At 37.2% G+C, this 19,434-nt stretch overlaps 1 protein-coding gene across 5 annotated transcripts in view; it reads left to right on the forward strand.

The window, feature by feature from the left end:
* Positions 1 to 760: 760 nt before the first annotated feature.
* Positions 761 to 19,434, forward strand: part of TEAD1 (TEA domain transcription factor 1) — a 215,482-nt gene continuing 196,808 nt past the window's right edge. For 3 of the 5 annotated variants that reach the window (XM_087718187.1, XM_087718181.1, XM_087718195.1), the window contains exons 1-2: positions 762 to 1,140; positions 1,971 to 2,101. The gene's annotated coding sequence lies outside the window, so the exon portion shown is untranslated. Of the gene's footprint in view, positions 1,141 to 1,970; positions 2,102 to 5,069; positions 5,122 to 19,434 lie in introns of all 5 variants that reach the window. The other 2 variants (XM_087718159.1, XM_087718170.1) reach the window with 2 other exon arrangements.

The following is a 19,434-nucleotide window of genomic DNA, read 5'->3' on the forward strand; positions in this document are numbered from 1 at the left end:
ACAAATTCAAAAGTGGAGGAGTTGCCGCGCTTGAAATTTTTCTTTTTTATAATCACCACACCCTGAGCAAACAAACTAATACTAACAAACTCCCGCCCAGCCTACTTTCCCAGTTAAGGCATCCTCGTTGGGATTTGTTCCTGAATGACGCGCTTTTTCTTCCCCGTCGACTCCTAAGGGTTATAATATCGTGTTTCACTGAAACCCGGCGGCTTTTTCTTTCTCTTTCCTCCTCCTCGTTGCTACGATCGATTGCAGGCAAATTCCAGCTCTCGCCAGCGCGCACTCCAAGGAGCTCCAGAAAGTTTGCATCAGCCAGCCTTTCTCCCTCAGGGCACTGAAAACCTCGTTCTCTGCCGCCTATACATCCTCCTCCTCTTCCCCCACCCCGCCGCCCCTCCACGGGAGCCGCAGCTGGAGCGATCTTGGCTCCGCCGAGTGCCCTCGGCTCCGCCCTCGCGATTGTGCCTCGGCATGTGAGCAAGATCCCATTTCAAGAGGCTCCTCCGCTTGCGCCCGCGACTAAGGTGGCTCGCGAGGACACCTCTCTCTCTCTCTCTCCGCCCCCCTCCAACTTTTCCCCTCCCCATGTGATCTGATTCCTCCCCCCCACCCCCTTTTCCCCTCGCTCCCTCCTCCCCTGGACTTTCCTATGAGGTCACCAGCTGCTTCCTGGCTCCTCCCCTCTGCATCCCCTGGCTGTTGCGGGCCGTGGCTCCGCCTCCCCTGTAGAGAGTCCGCTCCTCGCGTTCATTTCATTCCTCTTCTCATTCCGAACATTCTTAGCATCGCTCGCGCTGCACAAGCCCATTCGAAAGCCCAGCCCGCCCTGCCGCCACCGGTTTTGGGGGCAGTAACTAATCACTTGAAGGGCTTCAATAATCCCGCAAGCCAACAAGCTGTAGAGCCCAAGACGCACACACACAGTGATTTTTTAAGGGGCAAAAAAAAAAATAACATCCAAAAAACAACCAACAAGCAAAAAAAAAAAAAACCAAAAACACGAAGGCTATAGACATTTTTAAAAGCAAGGCAAAAGTCCCCAGGGGAAGCTGGAAGAAGTTTTGAAATTGATTTGCACAAAAAAACAAAAAAAGAGAAAGGCTGGTGGTGTTTGCAAAGGTGGGGAGTGGAGTGGAGGTAAGTTTTGTGCGTGTGCGTGGAGGGGCGAGTGGAGGCTGGAGGGAGCAGCTTCTCTTTACGGTTCGCTTTGCTTTGTGTAGCAGGGAACGGTGGATGGCGGGAGGGGGGGGAGGTCCTCTGTTATTTACTTGGGAGAATCGTGTCGGTTGCCCCCCCTCTTTTCACGCCCCCCTCCCTTCCCGCGTCTCAGTCTCCGCAGGTGAACAGAGGGGAGAGGAGTTGTGGGGGGGGGGAAGCGAAAAATCAGGCAAAGTAGCCTTGGGAGGCAGGGGAGGGGGAGGCAAAGCTGTTTCCAGCGGAGTTTAGCCTGATTTGGGTATTTAGCCAGAGCTGCAACAGGCGGCCGCGCCGTTCCTCTCTCGCCCTCTGCGCCTTATTGCTGTTTGCTGCTTTAATTTAGTTGCCTGAGTCACTGCTTTGCAGCCTGGCGCGCGCGCGCGCACTCTCTCTCTCTCTCTCCCTCTGCCTCTCTCTTCTCTCTCTCTCACACACACACACACACAATCCCGCGCGCGCGCACGCACACACACACAAATCTTTGGCATTTTTCACATTTTTCGCCGAGGAGAAATAACTTGGGAGCAGATCAGGCCTTGAATAGTAAAATGAGCCCATCCCTTGAGTCCCTCATCCTAGCGCTGAGCTTTTGTAAAAAGTGTCTGGATCGGAGATTTAGCTGCCTGTTTAGAGGTGTGAGGTTTTGTTTTGTTTCTTCCCTTCTTTTCCCCCCGTTTTCGTTTTTCCCCCGCCCGTCCTCCCGTTTTTATCCCTCCTTTTAAAGATGAAAGAAGGAATGTTCTCTTTCGTTGCTTCTTTGCTTTCTCCAGAACTGCTGCTGCTTAATTGCACATTCAAGTGGAAAAATTTTCCGGAGTCAGCAGAAACATTGTATCCCAAAAAGACAACAAAGTCACAGTTCCAACAAAACGAGGAGATTGTCCCTGGAAAACTTCCTTAGGTAGGAGCCCAATGTTTATTTATTTTCCTCTAACCTTTTACAGGAACCTTGTGCATCCCCTCCCTACAGGTTAATAGTGCTGCTGGCCAAAAAAAAGACTCTTTTGTTCCACAATTCACACTGTCAAAGAAAGGAAGTCCACTTACATAGGGGGGTGGGAATTAAGTTTATCTAGATCCAAAACAAAAAAAAAAAGGAAGTGAGTGATAGTTTGCTAGCCAAACTCTTGTTTTTTATTCCAATCTATTGGGGGAGATGGACAAACAAGAAATGTATACAATTCTGGATTGGTTTTCTTTTTTGAAAAGCACCTAACATTAACACTGAATTAAAATATTTTTGAAAGTATGAAAAATCAGTGTCACCTGTGTTTCTCAGGAGAATAGTTAAGAGATTAGAAGTGACATATCCCCTCTGGATATGGGGATATGTCTCCATATTAAATGGCCTTCAATAAATGCCTCCAAAGTTGATGGGCACCTACCTTCCTTTATTTCTAAATGTGTCTTTATGTTTTAATTTCAGGTGTGAAAATCTCTCTCTTGCTATATATTTTCTATTTTTTTAAAAAAAACATTTTACTGTTTATGTGACTTCTGGCATGATGTGTATCTATTCTGATTTAAAATAGCCAATGAATAAAAGTAGCTCAGCTAAAACTCTTTATCAGGAATACTAAACATTCTAATCTGTAAATTAATCAAGTTAAAGAAACATCCTTAGTTGTAGTTTTGCAAGAGTAATCTAGATAAGTATCAGTATTGAAAGCAGTTAAGTAAAAGATCACCTTTCGCTAAGCTTACAGTGCATTTTATCTGGATATAGAAATTGTACAGAAACTCACAAAAAGAAAAATAAGCATTATGTACAGTGCACTGGGAACACAAATTGTAAATAGAAATCTGGTCTTATTTCATACAAGATTTAAAGAAATGTGCTCCTAAATTTGGAATGGTTGTCCTGGGGTACATAGTGCATTGCCATCTCTATAAATAGTTGGGGAATACCACTGCAAGGACATTAGACTGTACTGACAGTGTTAAAAAGATTCCAGATAATTCAGAGGCTGTTTTACACTGCCTTACTTCTGTATCTCTGTACAGACAGCAGCTCCTGCCTATTTTTCAAATGGAATGCTGAGAATTCATATTTCTCTTCAAAAGGTCAGGAGTACAAACTTAGGGCCTAGCTGAGTTTTAGAAAGGATTCCTGTGTTGGAGGGGTACTTTTTTAGTATTTTCACAGCTCCCCACAATCCATTTTAGATTTCTTCATATTTTATTTTAATTCGTGTTTATGCCGTGATGATTTGTTAATAAAGTTAGCCATAACTTTGAAGTTCTGATTGCATTAAATATTTTCAACATTTATAGATGCATTGTTTAGGAAAATAGTTTGAGACTTTGATTCCATATTCTCCCCTTTTGCTAAATGAAAGTAATGGAATGATAAGATCTGAATGTATGTGATTGCTGTTAATAATTATTGATGTTCAGTTCTGCTGAAAACATTTAAAGTTATCAAAAGCAACTACACAGTCTGTTAGATGTATAATTAATATTGTATTTAGGTCCAAACTATATTCATTGAAGTTATCACAAGGAAGAGACTAGAGTGGAGTGTTGGTTTTGAAAGAAAGTTTAGTAAACAGTGGAAAAGAACAGTTTTAGCACAACTAAGAACTTGGCCCTTAGTGAATTCCAGCTGGAAGATTTTTAGTGTTGGAAGAATGTGGCTTTTATGTGTGTTGGTTGAAAAGCCACTTTAATAATTTGAAAGTAACACTTTTTTTCTTTTGCTTAGATGGTGAATAAATTTTTGAAAGAGGTAGCCTTTTATGGTAGTTCTTCATTGCTAATGAAAGTTAAGATTAGAAACATGAACACAGTAAGCCCTAACATGTTTGTAAAAAGCAAAAAAACATTGCTAGAGTTCAGCAATTAAATTATATTAAAAAAACTTTTTAAAATGGATATATCTAGAGGCATTAAAACAAGAAGGGGTGGAATTAGTATTGTAGTTGTTAACATGAAAGTATTATGTAGAATTGCCCAAAGGTGTACTAGAACTAAATTGTAAAAACTTCTAAGCAATGGAAAGTTGAAGGAAAAATAAATATAAATGTTTTTGTGTATATGTATAATAAAAAATGGAAATTGGGTAGCCATTATCCTACTATAATTCTAAATGAACTGTGATTTCTGTGAAAACAATGTATTTTATTTTAAAATATTTTGGCCTTATTGTGAAATTTGATATGCAGCATGTGCATTTAAGTAAGGAATTGATATCTTATAAGTTTTTTGAGTTTTTAACCTAGCAGGTTTTCTGGCACAGTTATGAGTTTCACACTGTTTATCTGAAATGGCTTGATGCCTTGTTTCCTAAAGCTGCTTCATTAGTTTAGGATTTAAATATTTGTTGCATCAAAGCCCTCATATTAACATGGGATGTGTGTTTATTTATGCTGTTATGCAATTAATTTTTTGCTGATTTGATCATTAAGATTCTTACGTTTTGAGAATTTTGAGAATTGTAATCTAGACAGTAATTTAAAAAAATAAGAATATAGCTAAACATACAATGTGGATATGAATTGTAAGCAAGTATATATATATTTTCTCATTATGGTTCTGCATAGAGACATAGAGATATATTTGTCTCCATGGTTTATTGTAGTGGACATTTTTTAAAAGTTACCTACGATATACAAGTGAAGAAGTCTAATAAGGATGTATTTCAATTGGAAATATATTTGTGCTATGAAAATTATATCACTTTATGTGGAAGCTGTTGCTTTTTGTGGCCGCACATGATCTTTACTATAGAATCATGTAGAAATCATAAACTTAGAAATGCAACAGTTAAACATTTTCTACAAACATCTTATGGTATTGATAAGTGTCCTTTTGTAAATCTAGTTAATGTAATAACCAATTGATCCCCAAGTCTGTAAATATCTTTTCAGATATCAAAGACACATCAAGTTAACAGATCACTGGAATCTTCTTGACCAGAGGGTATGTGGGGGGGATGGGAGATGGGAAATATGCATGTTCAGAAGCGAATCTACTACATTAGCTATGCATTTATCCTTGGAAGTTCTTGCTTAAAGATAAGAACAGATCTTAATACAATACATGCACACACTTTTTAAAATATTCCTCAACGGCAAGGTGATCTCAAGCTGATGTTTTATGATGATGCAATTTAAAATCAGAAACAAATGTACTTTTTTAAATTTATTTTGAAGCTTCATAGTCACTTTGTAAGCCTTGCATGCCAACTTGGTAGACTAACATTCTTATATCACAACAGCAACTTGTAGTGTTGGCACTTATCATCACGATTGGCTTGACACCCTGGATTTATGATTGGGCTCCCAGGAACCTATCTTATAATGCTGCTTGGAGTGGAAAGACTTAATTGGGGATTTCTAAAGTAGATCATATTGTGGTACAGTATTACAAAATCCTGATTAGTTGTTATAGGAGGATTTTTAGATGATGAGTCTATGCTGGAAAATAATCTTCAGTGTTAAACAGACACTTTCCTGGGAATGCTTACTCACAAATAACTGTGTCTAGATCATAGACAGACTATATTGGAGTCCTTTTTTTCATAAGAAGCAGTTTCATACCCCAAGGAAACTTGTTATTTTATAAAACCTCAAGTGGAATTTTATTGAAGGCAAGTATTTTATTTGCTTTCAAATTATTTTAAGCAATTTGAAGCTTAAAATAATTGAATGAAATTATATGATTATGTCCTGTACAAGGTATGTTATTTTATAACCTTTGCTCCTAAGCAATTCTAACATAAATTTCAATAGCACTTAGGTAACCAGAATACTTGGGAGCAAAAGTTTTCACCTCAGTTTGGTATTATTGGAAGGAGGGTATTAAGGTAAGAATGAAACCCTATAATACCTACTAATACCTGCCTGCTATAATACCAGTAAGGCCTCCTAGCTTTAATGTAGAGAGCAGGTTTTACAGGAAAGGTAGGGGAAGAATTTGAAAAAAAGAGAGAAAAGAGTATTTTGTGAAAAATCACTGACTTCCCTTTACTTTCAAATAATAGAAATTACAATAGGATTATTTTAAAATTGCCTGATTCTTTATTATATTTAGCCAAATAAAATTGAAGTATGCTAATAGTTTTTGCTTTTCTTTTGTTTCAGCAAAAGATTCAAAGCAGCCTAATGTTTTGGCAATTTGACAACTATTTCTTTTATCAAGACCAAAACTTAAAAAACTATTAGTCAAATGATTATAATTTCATTCCCATTGATCTCTAATATCAGTGTATTCTATTATTTTAACAGTACATAAACTGAAAGCTACTCAATGGGAAATGTTAATTATGTGAGAACATATTGAACTTACATTCTCTGCAGCTAACTCTTTAGTGCATCTGTTTCATTGCTTTATCCACAGACTTTCTGAATTATTATAATTCAGTGTCATACTGGAAAGAGTTCAAGATGGTATTCTAAGTTAATATAAAGGCATCCTAAGGAAAAGTGTTAATATATTCAGTTCAGTAAGAAATTCCATTTTGAAAATTATCTTATTGGCAGACCAGATGATAGCAGAGATCCTTTAATTCTTTTAATTCATTTTTGTGTGCTATATGTTCTCTCTCTATCTCACCATCCAAACATAGCTAAATTGAATTTATTTGAAAATATATGAAATTCAGCTCATAATGTCAAATTAAATACTATAAAGGTCTGTCACATATATTAATAAACTTTTTGTGGTGAAGGCTTTTGAGCACTTGATTTGCTGTCCTTAAGGGATGCTTTTAAGAGCAATATGAAAACATACATACATATGTACATACGAAACTTACAATCCTTCATTGTAAATCAGATGTGAATCTATGACTTCTGCAGAAGGTGAGTTGTAAATCACTTTTTTCTATTACTTCTTGCCACCTTACCTTTTTGACATTGGTTAAGACAATAATTTCTATTTGCTCTTAATGTTCTCAAAAGTTCTTGCAGAACACAATAATGATTTCCGATTCGCTAAATTGATACAATTTGTTCACAGGATTTGCCAGCATTATATAGGATCAGAGCATTAATTTCTTTTGCAGTTGCAAATGAAAGCTTCACACCCCACAACCCCCCCCCCCAGTGTTTTGTTCTTTGCTACAGTGCTGCACACGGTGTTGCTGAAATGCATAGAAAACCCCATTGAAACAAAATGACTTCATTGGAGTTGGCACGTAAGAGCAGGCAGAATCCACTTCGGCCATGCTGAAATAAAGGAAGCCAAGTGTTTTAAATAGCCACTCCCCTTGGCCAGAATGTTTTGAGAGAAGCTCATTGTCTCCCTCTGAGCTCTAGCAGTTTGTCTGCCTCTGTTAACTCTCCCAAACCAGACAGCTCGCTTTTGAAAATTGACATCTGGTTTACTCTTTGTTCACCTGTTTTTTTAAAAATGCAAATAGATGTGCATGCATTTGCCTTAGAGGCGTTTTTTGTTTCTTTTCTATGTGTCTGGGGTGGGGTGGGGGGAAAAGCCACAGAGGGTTCTGTCAATGCTTCCAGTAGAATACTATATGCCCTGTTGTTACATTAGTAACAGACCAAAAATAAAAAATAAAAAGTTTTAGCACCATATGGCTACTTTATTTGTAGATAAGTTATCAGTGAATTTAGCTGATCAATAGTAGTTTTATGCATTTCATGTTTGGATTTCCAAGGAGCTTGGTTATTCCAGATGAAGATATTCCTTGAATGCTACAGGAAGAAAGCAGAGTTATCATTTTATTGGAATTGTTTATTTGCTGAAATATGTAGTTATAGCCATATTACTTTATAGCCGTGATGGCGAACCTTTGGCATACAGAGCTGTCTCTCCAGGCACACAAACCATTGCTTGTTGCTCTTCCTGGTTCCGGTTTGCCGGCCAACTGGTATTTATGCATTTGGGAGCGCCAGAAACCGGAAGAGCAGCTGTACACATGCGCATACTGGGAAGATGATCTTCCGGTTTCTGACGCCCGCATGTGCATCAGCCAGCTAATCTTTGCACACATGTGCACCAGCCACCTGGTCTTCCAGTTTCTGGCACACACGTATGGGCAAACATCAACTGGTGTGCTGGAAACTGGAAGATCATCTTCCTGACATGCGCACTGGGCGGCTGCTCTTCTGGTTTCCAGCATGCGCACGGGCCAACACTAGTCTACAGTATATATTTCAATTGTTGAACTAAGTTTGCAGTTATTGGAATGCTTGACTTTTTTTTTCTTATAGCAAATTCTGCCTATGGCTTAGCTGGTAACTATGAATTAATGCAGTGCTTGGATAAATTTGGGCTCTGTGGAATGACCTGGAATTCTTTTGACTCTCCTTTGTTTCTTCTTAAATCTTAGACCTGATGTGTTCATCTCTTTCAAAGATTACCCCAGAAGAGCTATTTCTGAAATTGCATGGGTTACTTAGAAATGAAATACTGTAGATTTTAGATACTAAATTCATTACTGATTAATACATCCCAAACTTGGAAATTGGATATAAAATCAATATGCTTCCTTTTCAGCCCAGCAAAACAATTTTAAAAATGTTGTCATCTGTGGGTTATTGGTAAAGTACTAAAAGGATATTTTAAACTGGCCCAGGACCCACCTGCGTGCAAGCAATCTAAACATATCGAGTCTAAATGTTTCTGTTTAATAGATCAAAACAATAAATATAATTTATAACACATGATAATTCTTATGATATAAAAAAAACCTTATTGATTCAATGTTAGAATATAACTGCAATAATTGAAAACTGCAGCGACATTACTAATTCTAACTTTAGTAACCTTGAATTACTTATATCATTAATTTGTTTTTAAACTTCTGAAGAATTGGGAGATTTTAGAACAGGCACAGAATGCAATGGGATTTTTTTTCTTTGCTTATTCTTTGTTTTTGGTATAGAAAATATTGGTTCCAACAACCTTCCATTTTTGTAATTGGATGATTTTAGAATACAGTTGTTTTCTATTCCCCTCTGATCCTGCCAAATTCATTGTTCCTGGGATTTTCTTATTTGACCCATCTTTTTTAAAAGGATTATACACTGTACTCTCTTGTCTCTTTTCCATCCAATTTGCTTGTACTACTTTCTCAAGGGTATTTTTCTACCGTAGTTTTTTTTCCCCCTTTTTAAGGCTCACTATTGTTTTGGTATTTCAATTTCCCATAGTAGTGAATGTGCCCCTCCCAACTTCCTTTTCTAAGCTTTTTTTAAAAAAAATATGTCACCTACTGCTTACCATTCTCATTTTCAGCAGTGGTTGCTGATTTCTAATCCAAACATTAGTTCTTTATGCAAATCAGATTGTTTGGTATGAGCTTTTTCTTTCTCATTTTATGAGTTGCATGGCAACATTTTCCAAATACTTAGTTTTATCTAAATAGTCAATTAAGCCAGTCAGCTTAATATCTCTGTCCTTCCTAAGATCTTAATATCTTCGTATCTCTGTGTTTAAGAAAAAAGATTTAAAATTTTTCAACTATCTTTAGATTATTCATCTGAGAAAGAAATTTTTAGAGAGACAAGATGTTTGAGGAAGTTAATACAATGAATTTAAATCTTCTATTTGGTGCATTGACTTTTTAGAAAGACCTTATCATTATTTTCTCTTACCTTGAAAATGATCAGAATAATAAGTTTTATACAGCACTCAAGTATTGTTATCTCTACAAATAGCCAAAAACTGAAAAAAACTAAGTATAGTTTTCAATTTTAGCACTACAGATAGTCCTCAACTTACAGCAGTTCTTGTTTAGTGACCGTTCAAAGTTATAGCGGCACTGGAAAAAGTAACTTATGACCGTTTTTTACATGACTACTACAGCATTCCATATAATCACACGATCAAAATTCAGGACACTTGACAACTGATTCATGTTTATGATGGTTACAGAATCCCGGGATTATGTGATCCCCTTCTGTGAACTTCTGACAAGCAAAGTCAATGGGGAAGCCAGACAACTGTGTTACTAACTGAAGAGCTGCAGTGATTCACTTAACAACAGTGGCAAGAAAGGTCATAAATGGGGCAAAGCTCACTTAACAAATGTCTCACTTAACAACAGAAATGTTGGGCTCAATTGTGGTCGAGGACTACCTGTATAAAACAACGGTCCCCAACCTTCCTGGGGCTGCAGAGTGGCCAGTGGTGGGAGGGGAGAAGAGAGAGGGGATTCCTGCTCACACGTGAAACTCCATTTGCGCAAGTGTGTGCACCCACTACTCACACAAACGGAGTTTTGCATGCTTGTCCACTGCTTGCATGGCCCAATTCCCAACAGATTGGGAACCCTGCTGCTAATCTTAACAACTTAATTAATTATTCATTTTTATTTAATGAGGAAAGTAGTTCTGGGACTGAAGTCATACATATCAAGATTTTCTCATCTAATAGTAGCATTTATATAGATTAGTACCCAGGTTGCTTTCTGATTTTTCTGCTGTATGCAGGATTATCATTTATCATTGTAAAGACACTCCATCTCCTTCCCTGAATCTGTTGTCTTCTCCCTCAGAATCTAAGGCCAGTCAGGAAGACTGGGTTTGTAGGATGTCACAAATGGAGCTGTCAAATAAGCTGGGGCATATATATGATATATTCCTAGCGCTGAGTAACGGAGTGAGCTCTCGTTACTTGTCTCAGCTTCTGCTGACCTAGCAGTTTGAAAGCATGTGAAAAATGCAAGTAGAAAAAATAGGAACCACCTTTGGTGGGAAGGTAACAGTGTTCTATGCACCTTCGGCATTTAGTCATGCCAGCCACATGACCATGGAGATAACTTCGGACAGCACTGGCTCTTCGGCTTTGAAACAGAGACGAGTCTGACCCTTAGAGTCGGGAATGACTAGCACATATGTGCGAGTGGAACCTTTACCTTATATATGATATGTTCCTTCCCAGGGTCTTTTAGTCTCTGAACAGCCTCTAGAACTAAATATTCTAGATTGCTCCTCCTACACTGTCAGTTCTCCCCACTGAAGGGAGGTATTAGAAAAAAGTTCACAAATGGTACAGGATTGTTCCAGACTAGGATGGAATGATGGAAAACTAAGAATCTCCACTACAAATTGCAGATAAGTCCATATAATTGATTTAAATGTGCCATATGGAGGGGTGCTATCTGGAAGAATTCTTAATGTGGGAAGGGTGTCCAACAATAATGAAGGAGGCATGGTGGTGACAGGAAAAGATTAGTGGGAGTCCTTGGCATAATTCATCTGAACCTTGAGGACTCATTGGGTGGGCATTTGGAATGGGGAGGGTTAAAAAGAATCATTGGATAGCATTTCAGACCATACATGGCCTAAAAAAAACTGACATGAGCTGACCATAGGAAAAAAAGCAGGCCAATTTTCTTGCTAGAAATGACATTATTGCTATAAGATGGTGTGTGCACACATACATGGGCACACACAAACTCTATATGTATATTAATATATTCCGATAGTGCCACAATTCTAACAACTTTGGATGATGCACAGAAGAATGTCAACATAAAAGCAGTTTTCCAGTGAGCATAGACAATGATTAAATAATAAATAAGGCTGTTCTTTTCGACATTAAGCTAATTAAAGTCTTATTTAGAAAGGAAAGTTTTGTGTAGCTTCCTAAAAGGAGCAAGAGGACTAAACATATCTCGAGGGGAACACATTCCATAGTGTCAGGGCTACTACAGAAAATTCCTGCCTTCGTGCCATGCCCTTCTTGAACATAATCTATGTGAAGTAATCCAATGCTATACTAAGAACACTTTTATAGAAGATGGAAATCACTTTGAACAGAAACTCTTTCTGTTTCATCCTCCATAGATAGATGATGCAGAACGTAAGTGGAGCTACTTATCTTAGTACAGGGATCGGCAACCTTAAACACTCACAGAGCCATTTGGACCCATTTCCTACAAAAAAAGAAAACACCGGGAGCCACAAAAACCCTTTTGACATCTAAAATGAAGATAACACTGCATATATCATTTTTATCTTTATGCTATGTATAAAAAACTACAGTGTGTTGCATTTATGAAATCAATGAACTGCTACAGAGAACACAAATTTTTATTTCTGCACGCAACAAAAATATTTTGAACTCAGAAAAAAAGATGGGTTGAAAATCTTAATAAAGCTTGTGTGCTGGTGGGTGTCACACATTGGCGGTCGTGATGCATATTTTGACAGGGAGCCAGAGTAGAGGGATGAAAGAGCCACGTGTAGTTCCAGAGCCGCAGGTTGTAGAACCCTAGCTTAGTAGGTGAAATAGAACTTTCCAAAAATGTGCCATGAATTGGCAACCTCTTTTCAGAAATGAGATGATTCGGTCAACCATATTTCCAGAAATCTATTGAATAAATGGATGAATAATCTCAGGAATAGAGGAGAGGCTGTGACAGGAAGTGAAACATGAAGTCAGAGATGAAATATAAGTTATTGTCAGAATGGCATCCAGGATCTTGAGACATTGTACGTCAGAAATAACATTTGAAGCTGCAGAAGAGAGGGAGTATGACAATTGAAACCCATTGTTGAAAAGACTCTTAGCCTGCACTACTCTAGGCAGGAAGAAGCACAGACCTTGCTATCTGCTCTAGTGGAAGGCCATCAAAAGTCACAGAGAAGAAGAGTGATTTTAACTAATCCTAAATATCTACTTGTCTGACTATTGTGACACAGCTGTAAGACTTCTCTTAGAGAAGGAAGAAGATACAGTATAGCTAGTTGCTGTGAAGCAATTCCTCCTCTTTCCAAGAAAAGATGATGGGAAAACTAGGGATACTCCGAAGTTATCTAACCAAACCAATACATATGTGTGAGATGTTAACTTCTCTTGTAACAACATGGACTGGAAACTATTCTTCAAGATCTTTCAGATGTCTGATTACTAATATTTATTATACACGAGTAATCTATTTTTAAATGAGAAATTTACATGCAGACAAGTTAAAATTGGAGGATTCTGATTCATTTTCTCAGTGGGGATATGTCTTCTCTCTTTTTAAGGTGGGGTAGGTTGCACCTGTTGGTGGTTTTGGAAATAGCTGCTAGACTTGTCATTATGACAACCAGCTGTCATAGCAGGACAGGTGGTGAGGGGGTGACAAAGATTTCCAGGTGCAAAATGAATGTGGTGGGAAGATCATAGTACAAGAAATAATCCAGTTTACATGCTAAGTCATTGGAGTGCTTGTTCTGCAGGCTAGGAGATATAAGAGATAAGAATGTTAAAATGGGGAAAAATTGTGACCTTGTGACCATCTAAGATTATGAGAGGGTGCTTGATACATCGTGGAAGATGGTGCTAATGTTCTAAAGCATCTTTGGTAGCCAAAAACTCTTAGGTAAAAATACCATAATTTAACTCTCCTGGTCTTTAGGGTGTCTGTATTTTGGGGGAAAAGAAAACAAGCTGTCATCAAACTCTGGAGCAGATTATGGAAGCTAATCAGAAACATCCTGAACCACAAAGGACAGCGTGAATCTGACTAATGGATGATAGTGAAGTAAATGCTTGCTTGAGTAGAAGAAAACCTTTTGGGGTTTTGGAATCCTACCTTAAAAGGATCCTTTTCTTGATGAGAGAGCAGTACAGTTGGTTGGAAGGGGATTCTCAGCAGGACATATCACCTGTGAAGTGACAAGGTCATTCACAATATAAACATCTTACACCTTTCTTTGCAGTCATTGCTTCATTGCAATTCTATGAATCTTCCATTGATAGCTATGGATCAGTGGAATTAACAACCAAAGTTTCTGAGATGACCTTTCAAATCAACCAATCCTTTTTTTTTAAATAAACATTTTATTATATTTTAAAGAAGACATAAAAATTAAAAGAAACTAGTACAGAATAAGGAAAACAGAGAGAAAAAATAAATGTGTAGAAAGAAAGAAAAGAAATAGAAGTTCTAATTTCCTTTGCTGAGTATGATTAAAATTACCTCTTGCTCTGATTTAAAAAAATCTTCAAAATCACAGATTATGTGCATATTTTTCATGCAAATAATGTAGAAGGGGGTCAAATAAATTAATCATGTATTTCATTTGATAGTTCTCTTCATTTAAGTTAAACTTTATTCATTATAACTAACAACTGAAAGTGTGTGTGTGAGTGCATGCATGCATGTGTATACAGTGTGCTTATCATACTTTAAGGCTTTGTATTTTATGGTTGCCACACACTTGACTGGCTATTGTTTGACCTATTTGGCTTTTTCAAATGTAACTTGCAGTAGCAAAATTCCAGACGGTTTTGTGCCAGAAGTGAGGTTGTGCATTTTGCAACTCCCTTGGTCAAATTGATTAAAATTACTACACAAAAGTGGTGAGAAATTCCTTCGGTCTTGGTGTGATGTGTGATTTGCATTGTTCATTTACATTGAACAATGAAATAACAAATCTGCAAAGATACCCATCATGCTTGTCAAGCTGAAAGGCAGGTATTTGGTGTCAGGGTGTTGTTGCTACTGCAACAGCGACTGTGTATCTTAGAGTCTGATACTGGACTTGGTGTTTTTGTCCCACCTGCTGGTATAAGAGTTGGTATTCAAACAGATAAAGATTCAACTAGTTGTGTAAATAGCTAGCTGAAGATCTCCATTATCTGTGAAGATAGCTGTTTGCTCTCCAGTGCACAGTAAGACTGTGAGAAAAACACTCGGAAGTTTTCAACCTCATGTAATCAGAGGCATATTGGTTCTAAATTGAAACTAATTAACTTGCTGCTATCCTTGTACTAGTACTCTATTAATCTTAATACATATTGCTAAACCAATACTTTGAGATAATCATACTTGGATAAAAATCATTTTTTATTCAGGAAGTTGCCAAAGTTAACCCGGTGATATCCTCTGGGTTAACAGGACATCTGGGTTGTAACCCAAGCAAGACATTGGAATTGATCCAGTAACAGTGGAATTGTTAGATATTTTGGAGTTGTTTAGTCTAGAGATTTGAATGCATGCTACCTTCTCATGGTCTTTTGTGAGTAACATGAAGGCAAATGTGCTGTCAAAAGATTCATAGTGAACATAGTATTTCCCTCCAATCTTCACCTTCCCAGATAGAGATAAGATTAGCTAAATACATTTATTACAGAGAATAGTGAAGTTACGCATATAAACAAGTTCTTGTCTTGTGGCATCTTCCTGATCCACTAGTTAACATGATTAAAACTAGAGCCCCCTTGAGTCTGTGGTCAGGAGGCTGCTCATTTCCTGGCCTTGAAGGTCCTTGTCACCTGCCTCTTGTTGACTCAACAACTCTTGTTGATTATGAGAATCAGAGAACTCTGACATACAATTTCAATTCTTATATTCTATGTGAGATATTGGTGTACAGTTTTAACTTAGGAGAAACTGTTCTTGAAACTTTGGAAAAAGTATCTGCTAATGAAAAGAAAAATATCTTGTGCAGCCAATTGAAAAACATCATAATCTCATGTTCACATATTTTACAGTCAATGAATGAAATATTTTGGACTTGGCCTATTTTTCTAAAATATGAAATTACAACTGCTGGATGTATCTGATCATGACCTGGATGCAGTTTTAATGCTACCAAATACCAGACTGAAAACCGTGTGAAAACATAATTTCATAACTGTGTCTAATTCCTAGAACTGTCTGGTACTACAGTGTTCATAATTTCAATGCAATTTTCCAGCTGATGACCCATACTACAATTGAGACCAATGGGTATTGAAAATCAGTCCATCTGGAGACTATCCTATTGTAGAAAACGTTTACAGCATATCACTGAAACACAGTTTGGTCACTGTAAAGTTGTAGAGTGTAGAAGATCAGATGGTGTTTTAAAGTTGCCAAGTGTTTTGTGCATTACAGCAGTTGGCCATACCAAAGTGATTTGACTCAAAAGCTAACTTGTCTGTCTGGTTAGTACTTGAATAGGAGCTTACCAGGAAATTTCAGAGATGTTGATTAGATGGACAAGTAAATAAATAAATAAAATACCCAGAATGAAAGAGACCCATTCCTTGGAGGACAAACTGTTATTCTCTTGTGCTCCAGAAACAGCCAAACTAATATAGTGTCTGCTCTAGCCATTTTAAAATATGGAGAGAAGGATATTTGACAGGTAAGTAGACATTGTGGTCATTTACCCACCCATATGATAACTGTTTTATCTAGATGGACTGCAGATTGTACCCTGAAAGCCAGTGCCTATAGCAATGATGTGAGAAGTGTACTGTCCTGAAAGCAAAGGTTAGGTTAACTACTATGTTAAATTATATGGAATCTCTCAATCTATGAAAAGCTCTAGATTTATTGTGAACTAAGCAGAGCTAAAACAATTGTTTTACTGAAGTGGTGAGACACTTATATTATTTCAAAGTCTTGGATTGTTGATGTGTTAATTCTCTACTTATGAATTGTTTTCCTAGCAACACAGTGTAAGGACTGACCAGGATAATTGCATGCAGTCAAGATTTAATCTTATGAAAAAAACTGTCTTATTTATGTTAGTATGTCTTCCAGTTTCCTTCCTCCCTCCCTCTTTTCTCTATAGGATAAAATAATGGAAATAAAGGTTAGACTGCAAAGTTGGAAGATACATTTAGTACTTTCATATTAGTTTTTCCCAACATGCATTTTGTTTGATATGTAGATTAATCTTTGATCTGATCCAACAGCATTAAACTTCTAAGAATAATGGAATCATTTCAGATAAATATTGTCCTCACTTTAACTGCAATTTCTCTACATGCTTGGAAAATAAAGTTCAAAGCACAATATGATCGTTATTCAAAAGTAAGCCATGTTTCAACGCTACTTCTTCCTTAGTAAGTCACATAAGGGGATCACAGTGCTTACGTAATTTAGAAAGGTTCATAAATTTGAACTGAAGCATTCTAGCTTATGTGGATTTGAATTAGCCAAGAGGTACATTCTGGAATGGTTGCGGGTTCTCTAATTAATATCTTATTTTATGGAGCCTGTTGAACATGTAGCACTTGCAGACCAGTCTTCTGTATTAAGAGTCAGCTTCAGAATATACATTCCTTTAGCTTCAGGAAGAAATTATTTTCTCTTTAGAAGTTACGATGTTTACATTTATTAATATGTGTATTGTACAATTTATTGTAAACTGCTTGGATTCACTTTTGAATGAAAAAGCATAGAAAAACTTGTAATAAATAAATACTATGGCTGCCAACCATTAAAATGTTAAATATTTGAATATTTGGCTGCGTAAGCAGAATTGTACCTGAAAGCCAGGCCATTCATATTCAATTAAAAGGTGTGTGTGTGTGTGTAAAAGATGTGTTTATATTTGTGTGTTCTAAATATAACATGTTTATATTTTATTTACGTCATTCCTACATTGGACACAAGTCAGTTAAATCTGTTATTGCCTGTATTTTTTTTAAATGATGCATTTCCTTTTTCAGAGCTGAGCAATCAGCAGTCCATCAGCTCTTCTCGAAGCATCTGCTAGAGGACTTTGGTACTAAAATATTGTCGAGGCTAATACCTGTTAATATATAAATACAAGTTAGCTAGATCACAGTTTGGCATATATTTTAGAGCTGTGTGCGTATGAGCATTTTTAGGTCTCAATGAGCCACTAAGCCTGACTGGTGGATTGTCATGACATATTTTGAAATATTAAGTGAAATCTGGCATGTGAGATTTTTGAGAACCTAATGAAAACATCTTTTTAAAATGAGGCAGGCTGCTTTTAATGTTTCTTGTGCACGGAGGAAAATATAGTATAGTAGGCTATTTATTGCTAGACATGAAGTACAGGTTGAAGAGCCTTCGATTCAGCCAGCTAGGCCTCTGTGCCCTGAGGTAAACTCTATTTCACAAAGGGAATTTTGATTATGGTCTCCAGCTCTATAGCACTGTGCAGGCTTCAAGAGGCAAGTGGGAAAAGCTACCAAGAAAAAGAAAAAAGCAAACTGGATTGGAGCCACTAACGTCATCTAAGTAAATCTGCTCTAGGACTGAAGCCATAAAATGACTGCCAGCTTCAAACTGCACTTTGGCCTTTTCTTGTCAATGGTTACTCCCCCCCACAGCATGCTATCCTTTTGTAGTTTCTTTTTAAATGTGCTTGCAGTATTGTGTACAATCTAAAAGTCCCAAGTTGTCCCCTTTTTCTATCTTCCTGGCCTCCCTGTGTAGCAGGGGCTGCTAATGGCTTCAGCCTTTGTTCTAGAAATGTTCAGATCAAGTGGGGGGGGGGGGGACAGTATTTTTCTTCCCAAATGTTGAAGGAATTGGGAATTTTATATCTGCACTTAGGCCTCTCAATGTCTTCAAGAGACTTTAAGTTCCAAACCTCAGAAAGGGAATGTTGATGTGCGAACTTTCTGTTTTCTGGCAGATTGTTGCGAAGCATAAAATTGAAAGGTCCAAAATTTGGTGTTGTCACTGGTTTTTGATTAAATCAGAATGGTATAAATATTGCAGATTGACAATAGCAAAAGATTTGATTAAAAACATGGCTGTAGAGTTTATTTTTCCATGTAATTTCTGGGAAAGGGGGGGGTTTCCATAAAAACATTTGATACCTGTTTTTTGTTTTGAAAACTGCATGCACATAGCAAAAAAAGCATTATATGTTTCAATTGCAAAGTCTGAATGATTACTTGGCAGTCTTTCTTAGATCTCTGTATAAATCTTCAGAATGGCTTTAGATAATAAGGTAATGGGAACAGATATATTGAAAAAGAAGCTGAAAGCAAATGTAAATTAAAATGATGGGGTTTCCCCCATTCCAGCTATAACAGAGATTTGTTCTGCTTTTAAACTATGAATTAAGCCTCATTTAGGCTTGATGTCAGGTTTTTGAATCTTGTGATTAGGAGCATATTAAAACCAGTATCTTGCTCATGAATCATTAGATGACTCAGTTCCTGAAACCACTACAAGCATCTCAGTTTTTGGCTACAACCAAAAGCAGGAAATTCAGTGCTGAATAACTTCCTTTCCTAGTGCTGGCTACATCAGGGTCAGTGGTTAGTAGACGCTGCTTTTGTAAGCAATAGGAAGACGTTTGTCTTAGGAACAAAGACCTTCAGAGCTCCATTTGCTAAAGCTGTTTGTGATCTGTGGTCTTGATTTTGAATGTCTGGATACTGTGACATCTGTAAAAGTGAATCAGAACTATTATCTGGATTTTTCAAGAATAAACATGTAGTTTTTTTTTTTTTTTAAAAAAAGACATGGAACATTTTTAAACTCATACTTTTCCCCCAGAAAGTTTTTATTTTTTTTAGAAAAAGCTTGGTAGGAACCAGCCTAAAAGACACCAAAAGACAAAGAGT

This window comes from Thamnophis sirtalis, unplaced genomic scaffold, assembly GCF_051295495.1.
Source record: "Thamnophis sirtalis isolate CommonGarterSnake01/CBP01778 unplaced genomic scaffold, rThaSir2_p1.2 scaffold_1, whole genome shotgun sequence".
Classification (NCBI taxonomy): domain Eukaryota; kingdom Metazoa; phylum Chordata; class Lepidosauria; order Squamata; family Natricidae; genus Thamnophis; species Thamnophis sirtalis.